Source organism: Ranitomeya imitator, chromosome 10, assembly GCF_032444005.1.
Source record: "Ranitomeya imitator isolate aRanImi1 chromosome 10, aRanImi1.pri, whole genome shotgun sequence".
Taxonomy (NCBI): domain Eukaryota; kingdom Metazoa; phylum Chordata; class Amphibia; order Anura; family Dendrobatidae; genus Ranitomeya; species Ranitomeya imitator.
The window spans coordinates 66,648,671-66,667,885 of NC_091291.1; positions in this window are offsets into that span (position 1 = coordinate 66,648,671).

Here is a 19,215-nt window from a genome sequence, read left to right on the forward strand (position 1 = left end):
TTCAGGGCTAGCTAGTTTCTCAGGTTGTGCCCGAGGCGCCTAGGTCTGGTCAGGAGCGCTCCACGGCTACCTCTAGTGTGGTGTGATAGGATTAGGGATTGCGGTCAGCAGAGTTCCCACGTCTCAGAGCTCGTTGTATGTTATTAGTAACTATCAGGTCACTTTGTGTGCTCTTAACCACCAGGTCCATTGTGTTTCTGAATCACCAGTTCATAACACCTAATGCAGTGTTGTTTCAACAACTACTTAACAAGAGCATGAAGATAGAAGCTATGGAGAGGCAACCTGGAGAACACCTTGGAGCGGCAGACACCGTTTGTAGAACCCAGACCCAACTTGTAGGCCTAATGCAGTGTTGTTTCAACAACTACTTAACAAGAGCATGAAGATAGAAGCAAGGGAGAGGCACCCTGGAGAACACCTTGGAGCGGCAGACACCGTCTCTACAACCCAGACCCAACTTGTAGGCCTAATGCAGTGTTGATTCAACAACTACTTAACAAGAGCATGAAGATAGAAGCTATGGAGAGGCAACCTGGAGAACACCTTGGAGCGGCAGACACCGTCTCTACAACCCAGACCCAACTTGTAGGCCTAATGCAGTGTTGTTTCAACAACTACTTAAGAAGAGCCTAAAGATAGAAGCAAGGGAGAGGCAACAGGAGAACACCTTGGAGCGGCAGACACCATTTGTAGAACCCAGACCCAACTTGAAGGCCTAATGTAGTGTTGTTTCAACAGCTACTTAAGAAGAGCCTGAAGATAGAAGCTATGGAGAGGCAACCTGGAGAACACCTTGGAGCGGCAGACACAGTTTGTAGACCCCAACAAAACTTGTGGCTCCAATGCAGTTTTAAAATTCCGACAGGCTGAAAACCAGACGATTGCAGCTCATTTTTTTTTAAAAGAGGAGGACAGCTATATTGAGTGGCGCAGCCAGACACTGCTAGTAGGCCTTACACCACAAAGTTGGCTCACTGCAGGTTTAAAAAAGGTTATATGGGTACACAGGCAGCATTGTTGTGGTCACCGGAGGACAATTGGAAGGAGGGACCGCAGACAGACTTAGAAGGCCTAAAATAAATAAATTAGGCTCAATGCAGCTTCGCTTATGTGGTAGGGGTACACAGGCAGCATTGGTGTGGTCAGCGGAGGACAATTGGAAGGAGGGACTGCAGACAGACTTAGTAGGCCTAAAATAAATAAATTAGGCTCAATGCAGCTTCGATTATGTGGTAGGGGTACACAGGCAGCATTGGTGTGGTCAGCGGAGGACAATTGGAAGGAGGGACCGCAGACAGACTTAGTAGGCCTAAAATAAAAAAATTAGGCTCAATGCAGCTTCGCTTATGTGGTAGGGGTACACAGGCAGCATTGGTGTGGTCAGCGGAGGACAATTGGAAGGAGGGACCGCAGACAGACTTAGTAGGCCTAAAATAAAAAAAATAGGCTCAATGCAGTTTTAATTATCTTGAAGGGTACACGGGCAGAATTGGTGTGGTCAGTGGAGGACTATTGGAAGGAGGGACCACAGACAGAATTACTTGGCCTAAAATAAAAAAGTAGGCTCTATGCACTTTTAAATAGGCTCCAGAGGTACACAGGCAGCATTAGTGTGGTCAGTGGAGGACAATTGGAAGGAGGGACCGCAGACAGACTTACTAGGCCTAAAATAAAAAAAATAGGCTCAATGCAGTTTCAATTATCTTGCAGGGGTACACAGGCAGCATTGGTGTGGTCAGTGGAGGACTATTGGAAGGAGGGACCGCAGACAGACTTACTAGGCCTGAAATAAAAAAAATAGGCTCTATGCACTTTTAAATAGGTTCCAAGGGTACACAGGCAGCATTAGTGTAGTCAGTGGAGGACAATTGGATGGAGGGACTGCAGACAGACTTACTAGGCCTAAAATAAAAAAAAATAGGCTCAAAGCAGTTTCAATTATCTTGCAGGGGTAGACAGGCAGCATTAGTGTGGTCAGTGGAGGACTATTGGAAGGAGGGACAACAGACAGACTTACTAGGCCTAAAATTAAAAAATAGGCTCAATGCAGTTTCAATTATCTTGCAGGGGTACACAGGCAGCATTGGTGTGGTCAGTGGAGGACTATTGGAAGGAGGGACCGCAGACAGACTTACAAGGCCTAAAATAAAAATGTAGGCTCTATGCACTTTTAAATAGGTTCCAAGGGTACACAGACAGCATTAGTGTGGTCAGTGGAGGACAATTGGAAAGAGGGACCGCAGACAGACTTACTAGGCCTAAAACAAAAAAGTAGGCTCTATGCACGTTTAAATAGGTTCCAGGGGTACACAGGCAGCATTGGTGTGGTCAGCGGAGGACAATTGGAAGGAATGTCTGACACAGTTAGTACTCCCAAAAAATAAATAGATGTTAATGTCTCGCAAACCAACAAAACAAACAAAAAAAAAGGGTGGCATACTTAGGTACAGGGGTGGGCTCCTCCAGTGACTTTCAGACATAGTAATTTGGCACAAAGTATTAACTGGTGTAAATATAGGACACGACCCCTGACTATTTTAACTAGCATCATACATGTCAAAAATTGGTATTGTCAGTGCCAGGCATTGAAAGATTTCAGCGCATAGGCTAAACATTGGTGGAGCTGTGAGAGATAATTTTGCAAGTGGTAGAGCACTGTTTGAGCTGGGGGGGACACTCTCTTGTGGCCGGCGATACAGGCCCAGGGCCCCTCATGTTACAACGGTGTGTCTGACGTTGGGTGCACGCCACCACCGCCAGAGACACTTCATTGTACTATGAGGGACCCAGTGGCAGTGCCGTCAACCAAAAGTGGGCACACCCACCTCTTCAGACAAACGGCACTCTCATGGGTGCTTGCACCAAATGGCGAGACCACGGTCCCATGGGGGGAGTTAGCCCATTTAGGGAGGTGTAAAAATGTTGTATGCTGGACAAACAGCAGCTGCAAATTAAGAGATTGGAACAGTCAGTAAGACCAGTCCACAAGCAAGACCTTTTTATAGGAAAGCTAGGTGTCAGCCGGGAAAGGTGGGGCAAAAGAATTAGAAATCCATGATTGGTTCATTTTAATGAAGGTTAGATCATCAATAGTGTTGAGCGATACCGTCCGATACTTGAAAGTATCGGTATCGGATAGTATCGGCCGATACCCGAAAAATATCGGATATCGCCGATACCGATATCCGATACCAATACAAGTCAATGGGACATCAAGTATCGGAATGTATCCTCATGGATCCCAGGGTCTGAAGGAGAGGAAACTCTCCTTCAGGCCCTGGGATCCATATTAAAGTGTAAAATAAAGAATTAAAATAAAAAATATTGTTATATTCACCTCTCCGGCGGCCCCTGGACATCAGCGGGAGGATCCGGCGTCCGGCACGGCTTCTTTCTTCAAAATGCGCGCCTTCAGGACCTGTGGAATGACGTCCCGGCTTCTGATTGGTCGCGTGCCGCCCATGTGACCGCCACGCGACCAATCAGAAGCCGCGACGTCATTCCTCAGGTCCTAGAAGGCGCTCATTCTAGGACTTTAGCTGAGGAATGACGTCGCGGCTTCTGATTGGTCGCGTGGCGGTCACATGGGCGGCACGCGACCAATCAGAAGCCGGGACGTCATTCCACAGGTCCTGAAGGCGCGCATTTTGAAGAAAGAAGCCGTGCCGGACGCCGGATCCTCCCGCTGATGTCCAGGGGCCGCCGGAGAGGTGAATATAACAATATTTTTTATTTTAATTCTTTATTTTACACTTCCGATACCGATACCCGATATCACAAAAATATCGGATCTCGGTATCGGAATTCCGATACCGCAAGTATCGGCCGATACCCGATACTTGCGGTATCGGAATGCTCAACACTAATCATCAACATTTTGGGTAGCCAGACGACTAGTGTTGAGCGATACCTTCCGATATCGGAAAGTATCGGTATCGGATAGGATCGGCCGATATTCAAAAAATATCGGATATCGCCGATACCGATACCCGATCCCAATGCAAGTCAATGGGACCAAAATATCGGAATTAAAATAAACCCTTTCTTTCCTTGTAGGTTCATTCTACATGAAGGAAAACAACTAAGAATAATGCAGGATGTATTTGGGGAGGTGGCGGAGACATTAAAGTCATAGAGGTTTAGCCCAATCAAATAGAATAGCATGTTTTTTGTTTTTTTTAAAGACGTTCGGAGTGACAAAGATATTGACTATGTAAATTTTTTGTTTATTTTGTCAGATATTGATGTTTCACTATTCCACGCCCTTCCCCTTCTTTTTTTTTTACTTTTCCCACACTTTCATCTTCATTATCATCAGCATCTTTGACATCAACTTCTTCTTTACCTTATTCATCTTCTTCTTCATCCTTTACCTTTTTTTTTTTTTATTACATTCTTCATATTCATTTTATTCAACTATTATTAGGGTTGAGCGAAACGGGTCGTTCATTTTCAAAAGTCGCCGACTTTTGGCAAAGTCGGGTTTCATGAAACCCGATCCGACCCCTGTGCGGGGTCGGCCATGCGGTACGCGACTTTCGCGCCAAAGTCGCGTTTCAATGACGCGAAAAGCGCCATTTCTCAGCCAATGAAGGTAAACGCAGAGTGTGGGCAGCGTGATGACATAGGTCCTGGTCCCCACCATCTTAGAGAAGGGCATTGCAGTGATTGGCTTGCTGTCTGCGGCGTCACAGGGGCTATAAAGGGGCGTTCCCGCCGACCGCCATGTTACTGCTGCTGATCTGAGCTTAGGGAGAGGTTGCTGCCGCTTCGTCAGAAGCAGGGATAGCGTTAGGTAGGGTCCATTAACCACCAAACCGCTTGTGCTGTAGCGATTTCCACTGCCCAACACCACCTTCGGTGTGAAGGGACAGTGGAAGCTACATTTTTTTTTTTTTCCCCCTCAGCGCTGTAGCTCATTGGGCTGCCCTAGAAGGCTCCCTGATAGCTGCATTGCTGTGTGTACGCCGCTGTGCAAACCAACTGCTTTTTTCAAAGCACAAATCCTCTTGTTCCTTCCTTTCTGCACAGCTATCTTTTTTGTTTGTACACACTTTTTATTTAATTTGTGCATCAGTCCACTCCTTATTGCTGCCTGCCATACCTGGCTGAGATTACTGCAGGGAGATAGTAATTGAAGGACACTCCCTGTTTTTTTTTTTTTTTTGTGGGAGATTAAGATTGACATTTCTGCTAGAGTGCCATCCCTGTCTGTGTCATCTCTCACTCAGTGGGCCATAGAAAGCCTATTTATTTTTTTGCTTGATTTGGGTTATAAAATCTACCTGAAAAAATCACTACATCAATCAGTGGGAGAAAAATATTGGCCTCAGGGCTTGTGTGCCACTCTTGACTCCTGTGTGCATCATCACTCACTCAGTGGGCCATAGAAAGCCTATTTATTTTTTTGCTTGATTTTGGTTCTAAAATCTACCTGAAAAAATCACTACATCAATCAGTGGGAGAAAAATATTGGCCTCAGGGCTTGTGTGCCACTCCTGACTCCTGTGTGCATCATCACTCACTCAGTGGGCCATAGAAAGCCCTTTTTTTTTTTTTTGCTTTATTTGGGTTCTAAATTCTACCTGAAAAAATCAATAAATCAATCAGTGGGAGATTAATATTGGCCTTTGGGCTTGTGTGCCAGTCCTAAGCGTGCCATCTCTCTCTCTCAGATAGTGGGCCATAGAAAGCCTATTTTTTTTTTTTATTGGGTTTATAAATTTTCCCTGGAACCAAAAAAAAAAAAGTGGAAGATTAATATTGGCCTCTGGGCTTGTGTGCCAGTCCTGAGCGTGCCATCTCTCTCACAAATAGTGGGCCATAGAAAGCCTATTTATTTTTTTGCTTGATTTGGGTTCTAAAATGTACCTGAAAAAATCACTACCTCAATCAGTGGGAGAAAAATATTGGCCTCAGGGCTTGTGTGCCACTCCTGACTCCTGTGTGCATCATCACTCACTCAGTGGGCCATAGAAAGCCCATTTTTTTTTTTTTGCTTTATTTGGGTTCTACATTTTACCTGAAAAAATCAATAAATCAATCAGTGGGAGATTAATATTGGCCTTTGGCAGGGCCGGCGTCAGCACCCGGCACTCCGGGCAAATGCCGGGGCCCTGGGGAGAGGGGGGGGGGCCCACTCATGCTGTCATAGATACAGCTGGGAGAGCAGAGCAGGAGATAACATGCTCTCTCCCCCCACAAAGTCACTGCTGGCTGCGTTCTCTTAACTCCTATGTGCCAGCTCTGACACAAGCATCTTCTCACTCAGTCAGTGCAGCCAGGCAGGCACACATAGGGGTTAACAGAAGGCAGCCAGTGTGACATTGTGGGCGGAGAGAGCAGTTCTCTGCTCTGGCCCCTGGCTGCAGACAGTGCTGAAGTTTACCAGGCAGATTCCGGAGGAGCTCCTTCCTACTAGCGACTCAGTGAGTGCAAAGGTATCCAGCATTGGTTGCAGTTGTGGCTCAGTCTGCTGCTGTCTGTCTCCGCTGCCTAAAAATGTGGGTGATGTCTGGAGGAGCAGCTGATGGGGTGCAGCCTGTAGCAGCCCAGCTCACCCAGAATACATGCATGCTGCACCAAACCTGCACCAGTGGGGTAGGAAGAAGCTTAACCCCTTCCCATCTGTATGAAGGTTATTGCTGAACCTTAAAGATAACAATCCGACCCGCATAAATGGAGTTAACCAGATGCCAGGAGGAAGGGGAGCTGCTGCCATGGATAACACTGAGCTGTGGGCTGTACGTTGGGGCCCCGTGACCCCAGTCTAGTGACTGGAGGGACTCTGCCCAGTGCTGGCATGTAGGTGATTTCTGCTCCGGAGTCTCAGCTTCTCTCCTCCAGGTCACACTGTGCAGTCACAGCAACATTGGTTGTGTCTGTCCAGGTCCCAGCAGCTGCCACTGCACCCACCAAGGACATGGCATCACTTAACCCTTCCCCTGCAGCCACAGGCAACAAATCCACATTATTCCTTGTTTAAATCAGTTTCCAACCCAATAGAGGAGCAGACATTTCCTGCTGCCATTAGGGTCCGGGAGGGGGTGACATTGGCTGCCCTGCTACTCTGCAGTGGGGGGTGACAAGTGTAACATGGGGTAACGATGATGGAGAAATGCACAGGATAATAGTGAGCGTGACAGAGGGCAGTGTATGGTATGGAGCAGTCAGGGGGTGGGCTGCAGGATCCCCCCATACTGTACATGACTGCTCGGGACAGGGAGGCGTTTAATGAGCTTCTAATGACAGGGCACTAATTGGGTCATTAGGGTTTGTGGAAAGGATTCAGCATCAGGTCCCTCATTAATGCCCGAGCCGCCTGTTACTTTGTAGCACAGATCTGTTGGGGCCGCAAAACCAAACAACGTTGTTTATGTAGAAAAGTCTTTGTTTCATAGAAAAACTCAAAACAGAAAAGCACCTCTCCTGTATATATACACTGCACAGCACCTTTCCTCCTGTATATATACACTGCACAGCACCTCTCCTGTATATATACACTGCACAGCACCTTTCCTCCTGTATATATACACTGCACAGTACCACTCCTCCTGTCCTGTATATATACACTGCAGAATCTACAATAGCTGTCACTCATGTAAGAAGTGAAATCTGGCATTGTACTATACATTTCTCTGCCGTATCTGTGCATCATAAATCGGGGTATGTGTTAAGGGGGGGGGCCCACTGAGACTCTTTCGCCCGGGGCCCTCGAAAACCTGGAGCCGGCCCTGGCCTTTGGGCTTGTGTGCCAGTCCTAAGCGTGCCATCTCTCTCTCTCAGATAGTGGGCCATAGAAAGCCTATTTATTTATTTTTTTTTTATTGGGTTTATAAATTTTCCCTGGAAAAAAAAAAAAAAAGTGGGAGATTAATATTGGCCTCTGGGCTTGTGTGCCAGTCCTGAGCGTGCCATCTCTCTCACAAATAGTGGGCCATAGAAAGCCTATTTATTTATTTTTTTTTGGTTTTATAAATTCTCCCTTAAAAAAAAAAGGGAGATTATTATTTGCCTTTGGGCTTGTGTGCCAGTCCTAAGCGTGCCATCTCTCTCTGTCTCTCAGATAGTGGGCCATAGAAAGCCTATTTATTATTTTTTTTATTGGGTTTATAAATTTTCCCTGGAACAAAAAAAAAAAAGTGGGAGATAAATATTGGCCTCTGGGCTTGTGTGCCACTCCTGACTCCTGTGTGCGTCATCTCTCACTCAGTGGGCCATAGAAAGCCTTTTTTTGTTTTATTTGTTTTCTAAATTCTCCCTGAAAAAATCATTTTATTTTATTTGGTTTCTAAATTCTTCCTGAAAAAATCATTTTATTCTATTTTTTTTTTCCTAAAGTCTCCCTGAAAAAAAAAAAAAAAAAACAAATCAGTGGGAGATTAATATTGCCCTTTCTGCTTGTGTGCCAGTCTTGACTCCTGGGTGTGCCATCTCTCTCTCTCTCTCTCTCTCCAATTGTGGGCCATAGAAAGCCTATTATTTTTTTAGCTTGATTTGGGTTCCAAAATCTACCTGAAAAAATCACTACATCAATCAGTGGGAGATAAATATTGGCCTCTGGGCTTGTGTGCCACTCCTGACTCCTGTGTGCGTCATCTCTCACTCAGTGGGCCATAGAAAGCCTTTTTTTGTTTTATTTGTTTTCTAAATTCTCCCTGAAAAAATCATTTTATTTTATTTGGTTTCTAAATTCTTCCTGAAAAAATCATTTTATTCTATTTTTTTTTTCCTAAAGTCTCCCTGAAAAAAAAAAAAAAAAAAAACAAATCAGTGGGAGATTGATATTGCCCTTTCTGCTTGTGTGCCAGTCTTGACTCCTGGGTGTGCCATCTCTCTCTCTCTCTCCAATTGTGGGCCATAGAAAGCCTATTATTTTTTTAGCTTCATTTGGGTTCCAAAATCTACCTGAAAAAATCACTACATCAATCAGTGGGAGATAAATATTGGCCTCTGGGCTTGTGTGCCACTCCTGACTCCTGTGTGCGTCCTCTCTCACTCAGTGGGCCATAGAAAGCCTTTTTTTGTTTTATTTGTTTTCTAAATTCTCCCTGAAAAAATCATTTTATTTTATTTGGTTTCTAAATTCTTCCTGAAAAAATCATTTTATTCTATTATTTTTTTTCCCTAAAGTCTCCCTGAAAAAAAAAAAAACAAAACAAATCAGTGGGAGATTAATATTGCCCTTTCTGCTTGTGTGCCAGTCTTGACTCCTGGGTGTGCCATCTCTCTCTCTCTCTCCAATTGTGGGCCATAGAAAGCCTATTATTTTTTTAGGTTGATTTGGGTTCCAAAATCTACCTGAAAAAATCACTACATCAATCAGTGGGAGATAAATATTGGCCTCTGGGCTTGTGTGCCACTCCTGACTCCTGTGTGCGTCATCTCTCACTCAGTGGGCCATAGAAAGCCTTTTTTTGTTTTATTTGTTTTCTAAATTCTCCCTGAAAAAATCATTTTATTTTATTTGGTTTCTAAATTCTTCCTGAAAAAATCATTTTATTCTATTTTTTTTTTCCTAAAGTCTCCCTGAAAAAAACAAAAACAAAAACAAATCAGTGGGAGATTAATATTGCCCTTTCTGCTTGTGTGCCAGTCTTGACTCCTGGGTGTGCCATCTCTCTCTCTCTCTCCAATTGTGGGCCATAGAAAGCCTATTATTTTTTTTAGCTTGATTTGGGTTCCAAAATCTACCTGAAAAAATCACTACATCAATCAGTGGGAGATAAATATTGGCCTCTGGGCTTGTGTGCCACTCCTGACTCCTGTGTGCGTCATCTCTCACTCAGTGGGCCATAGAAAGGCTTTTTTTGTTTTATTTGTTTTCTAAATTCTCCCTGAAAAAATCATTTTATTTTATTTGGTTTCTAAATTCTTCCTGAAAAAATCATTTTATTCTATTTTTTTTTTCCTAAAGTCTCCCTTAAAAAAAAAAAAAAATCAAATCAGTGGGAGATTAATATTTACATTTGTGCTTCAGTGACAGTCCTGCGTGTGTGGCATCTCTCTCATTTGTTGCCACCAACAACAGAGTGTGTAACATTGTGCCTGATTTTCGTTGTGGTCTCACTCACCTGTAAAGGGGTAGCTAAATCATACTGAAGTTATAGCTCACCGTGTAATTTGTGTGACAGCAACAAATACCGTTAGTTTGTTTACGTTTTTAAAACAATGAGGAAGTATGGTGGAAGAGGTCGTGGCCGGGGGCGTTCATTGTCAGCTGGTAATGAGGGTAGTGGTAGTGGTGGAGCATCAGCTGGTCGTGGGAAAAAAAATATTGCACCTAAGTCTGGAGCTGTGGAGCCAGGTTCGTCGTCAGGCTACACAAGGCCTCGAACGCTCCCTTTTCTGGGAGTAGGAAAACCGCTTTTAAAGCCGGAGCAGCAAGAGCAAGTTTTGGCTTATCTTGCTGACTCAGCCTCTAGCTCTTTTGCCTCCTCTCGTGAAACTGGTAAATGTCAAAGCAGCGCGTCGTTAGTGGATGTTCACGGTCAGGGACAAGTCGCTTCCTTGTCCTCTTCAGCAAAAACAACAACAGAGAAGAATGCAGCAGGCGACACAACGGGTTACTCCATGGAGCTCTTTACACATACCGTCCCTGGCTTAGAAAGTGAAGCAGTTAACAGTCCATGCCCATTACAAGTTGAATCTGACATGGAGTGCACTGATGCACAGCCACAGCCAGACTACTATGCTGGTCCTTTGACTCAGATCACAACATTGCCCTCGCAGGGTGCTGATCAAGAATCAGACCCTGATGAGACTATGTTGCCCCATCACGAACGCTATACCACCGACCGACACGGTGACACAGACGAAGTTGCACACGAGCTACAAGAAGAGGTAATAGATGACCCAGTTCTTGACCCCGATTGGCAGCCATTGGGGGAACAGGGTGCAGGCGGCAGCAGTTCTGAAGCGGAGGAGGAGGGGCCGCAGCAGGCATCAACATCGCAACAGGTTCCATCTGCCGGGCCCGTATCTTGCCCAAAACGCGTGGCAAAGCCAAAACCTGTTGGAGGACAGCGTGGCCATCCGGTTAAAGCTCAGTCTGCAATGCCTGAAAAGGTATCCGATGCTAGAAAGAGTGCAGTCTGGCATTTTTTTAAACAACATCCAATTGATCAGCGCAAAGTCATCTGTCAAAAATGTTCAACTACTAGCTACTAACTACTAGCAGAGGACAGAATCTGAAAAGTCTCAATACAAGTTGCATGCATAGACATTTAACCACCATGCATTTGCAAGCCTGGACTAACTACCAAACGTCCCTTAAGGTTGTAGCACCCTCGGCCAATGAAGCTAGTCAGCAACGCAACATCCCTTCCGGCAGTGTAGGGCCACCATTTTCCGCACCACCTGCAGTATCTGTGCAGGTTTCTTTGCCAGGCCAAAGCAGTCAGGGTCAGGGAATCACCAGTTTCGTAGTAGGAAACACTGCATCTAGGGCACCGGTGGCAACAATACCATCTCCCACCGTCTCTCAGTCTGCCATGTCCACCGGCACCCCCGCTAGTTCCACGATCTCCAGCTCTCCAGTCCAGCTCACCCTACATGAGACTATGGTTAGAAAAAGGAAGTACTTAGCCTCGCATCCGCGTACACAGGGTTTGAACGCACACATAGCTAGACTAATCTCGTTAGAGATGATGCCCTACCGGTTAGTTGAAAGCGAAGCTTTCAAAGCCCTGATGGACTACGCTGTACCACGCTACGAGCTACCCAGTCGACACTTTTTTCCAGAAAAGCCATCCCAGCCCTCCACCAGCATGTTAAAGAGCGCATCGTCCATGCACTCAGGCAATCTGTGAGCACAAAGGTGCACCTGACAACAGATGCATGGACCAGTAGGTATGGCCAGGGACGTTACGTGTCCATCACGGCACACTGGGTAAATGTGGTGGATGCAGGGTCCACAGGGGACAGCAAGTTTGGGACAGTTCTGCCTAGCCCACGGTCTAGGAAACAGTTGGCTGTAGCCGTTCGCACCCCCTCCTCCTCCTCCTCGTCCTCCTGCAGAAGCGAGACCTCGTCCACAGACCGCAGTCGCACAACCACTCCATCCGCAGCTGCTACTGTTGCACACCAGGTCTCCCATTATGGGGCAGCTACTGGCAAACGTCAGCAGGCTGTATTGGCTATGAAGTGTTTGGGCGACAACAGACACACCGCTGAAGTTCTGTCCGAGTTCTTGCAGAAAGAAATGCAGTCGTGGCTGGGCACTGTAGATCTTGAGGCAGGCAAGGTAGTGAGTGATAACGGAAGGAATTTCATGGCTGCCATCTCCATTTCCCAACTGAAACACATTCCTTGCCTGGCTCACACCTTAAACCTGGTGGTGCAGTGCTTCCTGAAAAGTTATCCGGGGTTATCCGACCTGCTCCTCAAAGTGCGTGGACTTTGCTCACATATCCGCCGTTCGCCCGTACACTCCAGCCGTATGCAGACCTATCAGCGTTCTTTGAACCTTCCCCAGCATCGCCTAATCATAGACGTTGCAACAAGGTGGAACTCAACACTGCACATGCTTCAGAGACTGTGTGAACAGAGGCGGGCTGTTATGTTTTTGTGGGAGGATACACATACACGGGCAGGCAGTAGGATGGCAGACATGGAGTTGTCAGGTGTGCAGTGGTCGAAGATTCAAGACATGTGTCAAGTCCTTCAGTGTTTTGAGGAATGCACACGGCTGGTTAGTGCAGACAACGCCATAATAAGCATGAGCATCCCCCTAATGCGTCTGCTGATGCAAAGTTTGACGCACATAAAAGATCAGGCGTCTGCAGCTGAGGAAGAGGAAAGCCTTGATGACAGTCAGCCATTGTCTGGCCAGGGCAGTGTACAGGACGAGGTAGCGGGCGAAGAGGAGGAGGAGGACGAGGAGGATGATGGGGATGATTATATTTTTAATGAGGAAGCTTTTCCGGGGCCACTGGAAATTGGTGGCGCGGCAAGGCCGGGTTCTGGTTTTTTGAGGGACACAAGTGACGTGGATTTGCCTGAAACTGCCCCTCAACCAAGCACAACCGCAGATTTGAGAACTGGAACTTTGGCCCACATGGCGGATTATGCCTTACGTATCCTCAAAAGGGACACACGCATAACTAAAATGATGAATGATGACGATTACTGGTTGGCCTGCCTCCTTGATCCTCGCTATAAAGGCAAATTGCAAAATATAATGCCACATGAGAACTTGGAACTAATATTAGCAACCAAACAATCAACTCTTGTTGACCGTTTACTTCTGGCATTCCCTGCACACAGCGCCCGTGATCGTTCTCACACGAGCTGCAGGGGCCAGCAGACCAGAGGAGTTAGAGGGGCAGAAATCAGAAGTGGCGTTGGCCAGAGGGGTTTTCTGACCAGGTTGTGGAGTGATTTTGCTATGACCGCAGACAGGACAGGTACTGCAGCATCAATTCAAAGTGACAGGAGACAACATTTGTCCAGTATGGTTACAAACTATTTTTCATCCCTTATCGATGTTCTCCCTCAACCGTCATTCCCATTTGATTACTGGGCATCAAAATTAGACACCTGGCCAGAATTGGCAGAATATGCATTGCAGGAGCTTGCTTGCCCGGCAGCTAGTGTCCTATCAGAAAGAGTATTCAGTGCTGCAGGTTCAATACTAACAGAAAAAAGGACTCGTCTGGCTACCCAAAATGTATATGATCTAACCTTCATTAAAATGAACCACAACTGGATTTCGAAATCTTTTGCCCCACCTTGCCCGGCTGACACCTAGCTTTCCTATGAAAAGGTCTTGCCTGTGGACTATTCTGAATGCCTTTTCCAATCTCGTAATTTTCTGCACCTGATTGTCCAGCATACGACATGTTTACACCTCACTAAATGGCCAAACTCCCCACACGGGGCCGTGGTATCGATACTTGGCGACAGCACCCGTGAGAGTGCAGTTTGTCTGAAGAGGTGGGTGAGCCCGCTTTTGGTCGACGGCACTGCCACTCGGTCCCTCCTAGTACGATAAAGTGTCTCTGGCGGTGGTGGTGCGCACCCAACGTCAGACACACCGTTGTAATATGAGGGGCCCTGGGCCTGTACCGCCGGCCACAAGACAGTTCCCCCCCCCAGCTCAAACAGTGCTCTACCACTTGCAAAATTATCTCACAGCTCCACCAATGTTTAGTCTATGCGCTGACATCCTTCAATGCCTGCCACTGACAATACCATTGTATTGACATTTTTGTTATGTTAGGCCTTCGATGCCTGTCTGTGGTCACTCCTTCCACTAGGCCTCCACTGACCACACCACTGCTGCCCGTGTACCCCTGGAACCAATTTAAAATTGCCTACAGCCATGTGTTATTATTTTAGGCCTTCGATGCCTGTCTGCGGTCACTCCTTCCACTAGGCCTCCACTGACCACACCACTGCTGCCCGTGTACCCCTGGAACCAATTTAAAATTGCCTACAGCCATGTGTTATTATTTTAGGCCTTCGATGCCTGTCTGCGGTCACTCCTTCCACTAGGCCTCCACTGACCACACCACTGCTGCCCGTGTACCCCTGGAACCAATTTAAAATTGCCTACAGCCATGTGTTATTATTTTAGGCCTTCGATGCCTGTCTGCGGTCACTCCTTCCACTAGGCCTCCACTGACCACACCACTGCTGCCCGTGTACCCCTGGAACCAATTTAAAATTGCCTACAGCCATGTGTTATTATTTTAGGCCTTCGATGCCTGTCTGCGGTCACTCCTTCCACTAGGCCTCCACTGACCACACCACTGCTGCCCGTGTACCCCTGGAACCAATTTAAAATTGCCTACAGCCATGTGTTATTATTTTAGGCCTTCGATGCCTGTCTGCGGTCACTCCTTCCACTAGGCCTCCACTGACCACACCACTGCTGCCCGTGTACCCCTGGAACCAATTTAAAATTGCCTACAGCCATGTGTTATTATTTTAGGCCTTCGATGCCTGTCTGCGGTCACTCCTTCCACTAGGCCTCCACTGACCACACCACTGCTGCCCGTGTACCCCTGGAACCAATTTAAAATTGCCTACAGCCATGTGTTATTATTTTAGGCCTTCGATGCCTGTCTGCGGTCACTCCTTCCACTAGGCCTCCACTGACCACACCACTGCTGCCCGTGTACCCCTGGAACCAATTTAAAATTGCCTACAGCCATGTGTTATTATTTTAGGCCTTCGATGCCTGTCTGCGGTCACTCCTTCCACTAGGCCTCCACTGACCACACCACTGCTGCCCGTGTACCCCTGGAGCCAATTTAAAATTGCCTACAGCCATGTGTTATTATTTTAGGCCTTCGATGCCTGTCTGCGGTCAGTCCTTCCACTAGGCCTCCACTGACCACACCACTGCTGCCCGTGTACCCCTGGAACCAATTTAAAATTGCCTACAGCCATGTGTTATTATTTTAGGCCTTCGATGCCTGTCTGCGGTCACTCCTTCCACTAGGCCTCCACTGACCACACCACTGCTGCCCGTGTACCCCTGGAACCAATTTAAAATTGCCTACAGCCATGTGTTATTATTTTAGGCCTTCGATGCCTGTCTGCGGTCACTCCTTCCACTAGGCCTCCACTGACCACACCACTGCTGCCCGTGTACCCCTAGAACCAATTTAAAATTGCCTACAGCCATGTGTTATTATTTTAGGCCTTCGATGCCTGTCTGCGGTCACTCCTTCCACTAGGCCTCCACTGACCACACCACTGCTGCCCGTGTACCCCTGGAACCAATTTAAAATTGCCTACAGCCATGTGTTATTATTTTAGGCCTTCGATGCCTGTCTGCGGTCACTCCTTCCACTAGGCCTCCACTGACCACACCACTGCTGCCCGTGTACCCCTGGAACCAATTTAAAATTGCCTACAGCCATGTGTTATTATTTTAGGCCTTCGATGCCTGTCTGCGGTCACTCCTTCCACTAGTCCTCCACTGACCACACCACTGCTGCCCGTGTACCCCTGGAACCAACATCAGAAAATATAAAAATAAGTATTTTGCTTATAAAAAAGAAAATACTGGAGAGATATCAAATGCAGACATTTTAACATTAAAAACAAACACATACAACAAAAATCTGGTACAGTACTAAAAATGGCCACCAGCTACAATAACTTTCTCCTGCAAGTAGTTAACTGAAAGGTTTTTTCAATTTTAAACACAGATATGGCATCCACCGAGTGTTGTCCTGTCACGTCTTCTTTATATTATTGCCAAGAAGATGCAAAACAATGAAAATAATAAAATCATTATTTACCAAAAAAAATAGAGTAAGTCAAAACCACATTGCAAATAAACATTCATTACAAATAAAGAAGCAGGGCGCGTCCGAGGGTGAGTATATACCTAATAAGAATATAATCACCCTCGGACGCGCCCTGCTTCTTTCCGACAGCCTTCCTTCCTAAGAATCAGCCCTTCCGTGGTGTAGAGAGAGGGTTTGTTACACTCCAAGGTGTTCCCCAGGTTGCCTTTCCTGAGCTTCGATCTTCCGGCTCTCGTTTAGTAGTTGTTGGAAACTACGCTGCATTGGGCCTACAAATTGGGTATGGGGTGTAGAGAGATGGTGTGTTCCACTCCAAGGTGTTCCCCAGGTTGCCTTTCCTGAGCTTCGATCTTCCGGCTCTCGTTTAGTAGTTGTTGGAAACTACGCTGCATTACGCCTACAAATTGGGTATGGGGTGTAGAGAGATGGTGTGTTCCACTGTAGAGAGATGGTGTGTTCCACTCCAAGGTGTTCCCCAGGTTTCCTCGCCAATGCTTCGATCATCATGCTCTCGTTTAGTAGTTGTTGGAAACTACGCTGCATTAGGCCTACAAATTTGGTATGGGGTGTAGAGAGATGGTGTGTTCCACTCCAAGGTGTTCCCCAGGTTTCCTCTCCATTGCTTCGATCTTCATGCTCTCGTTTAGTAGTTGTTGGAAACTACGCTGCATTAGGCCTACAAATTGGGTATGGGGTGTAGAGAGATGGTGTGTTACACTCCAAGGTGTTCCTCAGGTTTCCTCTCCATTGCTTCGATCTTCCGGCTCTCGTTTAGTAGTTGTTGGAAACTACGCTGCATTAGGCCTACAAATTGGGTACGGGGTGTAGAGAGATGGTGTGTTCCACTGTAGAGAGATGGTGTGTTCCACTCCAAGGTGTTCCCCAGGTTTCCTCGCCAATGCTTCGATCATCATGCTCTCGTTTAGTAGTTGTTGGAAACTACGCTGCATTAGGCCTACAAATTGGGTATGGGGTGTAGAGAGATGGTGTGTTCCACTCCAAGGTGTTCCCCAGGTTTCCTCTCCATTGCTTCGATCTTCATGCTCTTGTTTAGTAGTTGTTGGAAACTACGCTGCATTAGGCCTACAAATTGGGTATGGGGTGTAGAGAGATGGTGTGTTACACTCCAAGGTGTTCCCCAGGTTTCCTCTCCATTGCTTCGATCTTCCGGCTCTCGTTTAGTAGTTGTTGGAAACTACGCTGCATTAGGCCTACAAATTGGGTATGGGGTGTAGAGAGATGGTGTGTTACACTCCAAGGTGTTCCCCAGGTTTCCTCTCCATTGCTTCGATCTTCCGGCTCTCGTTTAGTAGTTGTTGGAAACTACGCTGCATTAGGCCTACAAATTGGGTATGGGTGTAGAGAGATGGTGTGTTCCACTGTAGAGAGATGGTGTGTTCCACTCCAAGGTGTTCCCCAGGTTTCCTCGCCAATGCTTCGATCATCATGCTCTCGTTTAGTAGTTGTTGGAAACTACGCTGCATTAGGCCTACAAATTGGGTATGGGGTGTAGAGAGATGGTGTGTTCCACTCCAAGGTGTTCCCCAGGTTTCCTCTCCATTGCTTCGATCTTCATGCTCTCGTTTAGTAGTTGTTGGAAACTACGCTGTATTAGGCCTACAAATTGGGTATGGGGTGTAGAGAGATGGTGTGTTACACTCCAAGGTGTTCCCCAGGTTTCCTCTCCATTGCTTCGATCTTCCGGCTCTCGTTTAGTAGTTGTTGGAAACTACGCTGCATTAGGCCTACAAATTGGGTATGGGGTGTAGAGAGATGGTGTGTTCCACTGTAGAGAGATGGTGTGTTCCACTCCAAGGTGTTCCCCAGGTTTCCTCGCCAATGCTTCGATCATCATGCTCTCGTTTAGTAGTTGTTGGAAACTACGCTACATTAGGCCTACAAATTGGGTATGGGGTGTAGAGAGATGGTGTGTTCCACTCCAAGGTGTTCCCCAGGTTTCCTCTCCATTGCTTCGATCTTCATGCTCTCGTTTAGTAGTTGTTGGAAACTACGCTGCATTAGGCCTACAAATTGGGTATGGGGTGTAGAGAGATGGTGTGTTACACTCCAAGGTGTTCCCCAGGTTTCCTCTCCATTGCTTCGATCTTCCGGCTCTCGTTTAGTAGTTGTTGGAAACTACGCTGCATTGGGCCTACAAATTGGGTATGGGGTGTAGAGAGATGGTGTGTTCCACTCCAAGGTGTTCTCCAGGTTGCCTTTCCTGAGCTTCGATCTTCCGGCTCTCGTTTAGTAGTTGTTGGAAACTATGCTGCATTAGGCCTACAAATTGGGTATGGGGTGTAGAGAGATGGTGTGTTCCACTGTAGAGAGATGGTGTGTTCCACTCCAAGGTGTTCCCCAGGTTTCCTCGCCAATGCTTCGATCATCATGCTCTCGTTTAGTAGTTGTTGGAAACTACGCTGCATTAGGCCTACAAATTGGGTATGGGGTGTAGAGAGATGGTGTGTTCCACTCCAAGGTGTTCCCCAGGTTTCCTCGCCAATGCTTCGATCATCATGCTCTCGTTTAGTAGTTGTTGGAAACTACGCTGCATTAGACCTACAAATTGGGTATGGGGTGTAGAGAGATGGTGTGTTCCACTCCAAGGTGTTCTCCAGGTTGCCTTTCCTGAACTTCTATCTTCAGGCTCTCATTAAATTGTGGTTAAACGGAACAACTGCATTTGGCGTACTAGTTGGTTTGGGGCCTACTATCGGTGTCTGCCGCTCCTTGCTGTTCTCCTGGTTTCCTGTCCTGAAATTCCGTTTTCAGGCGCTCGTTAAGTAGTTGTTAATGTTAGACTGCATTTGGCCTACTAGTTGGGTTGGGGCCTACTATCGGTGTCTGCCACTCCTTGCTGTTCTCCTCCACTGAACAAAGCTGTGCCGCCTGTTTACTACTGTTGCCAATTTTGAACTGCATTTCGACTACTTACTGATTTGGGCCT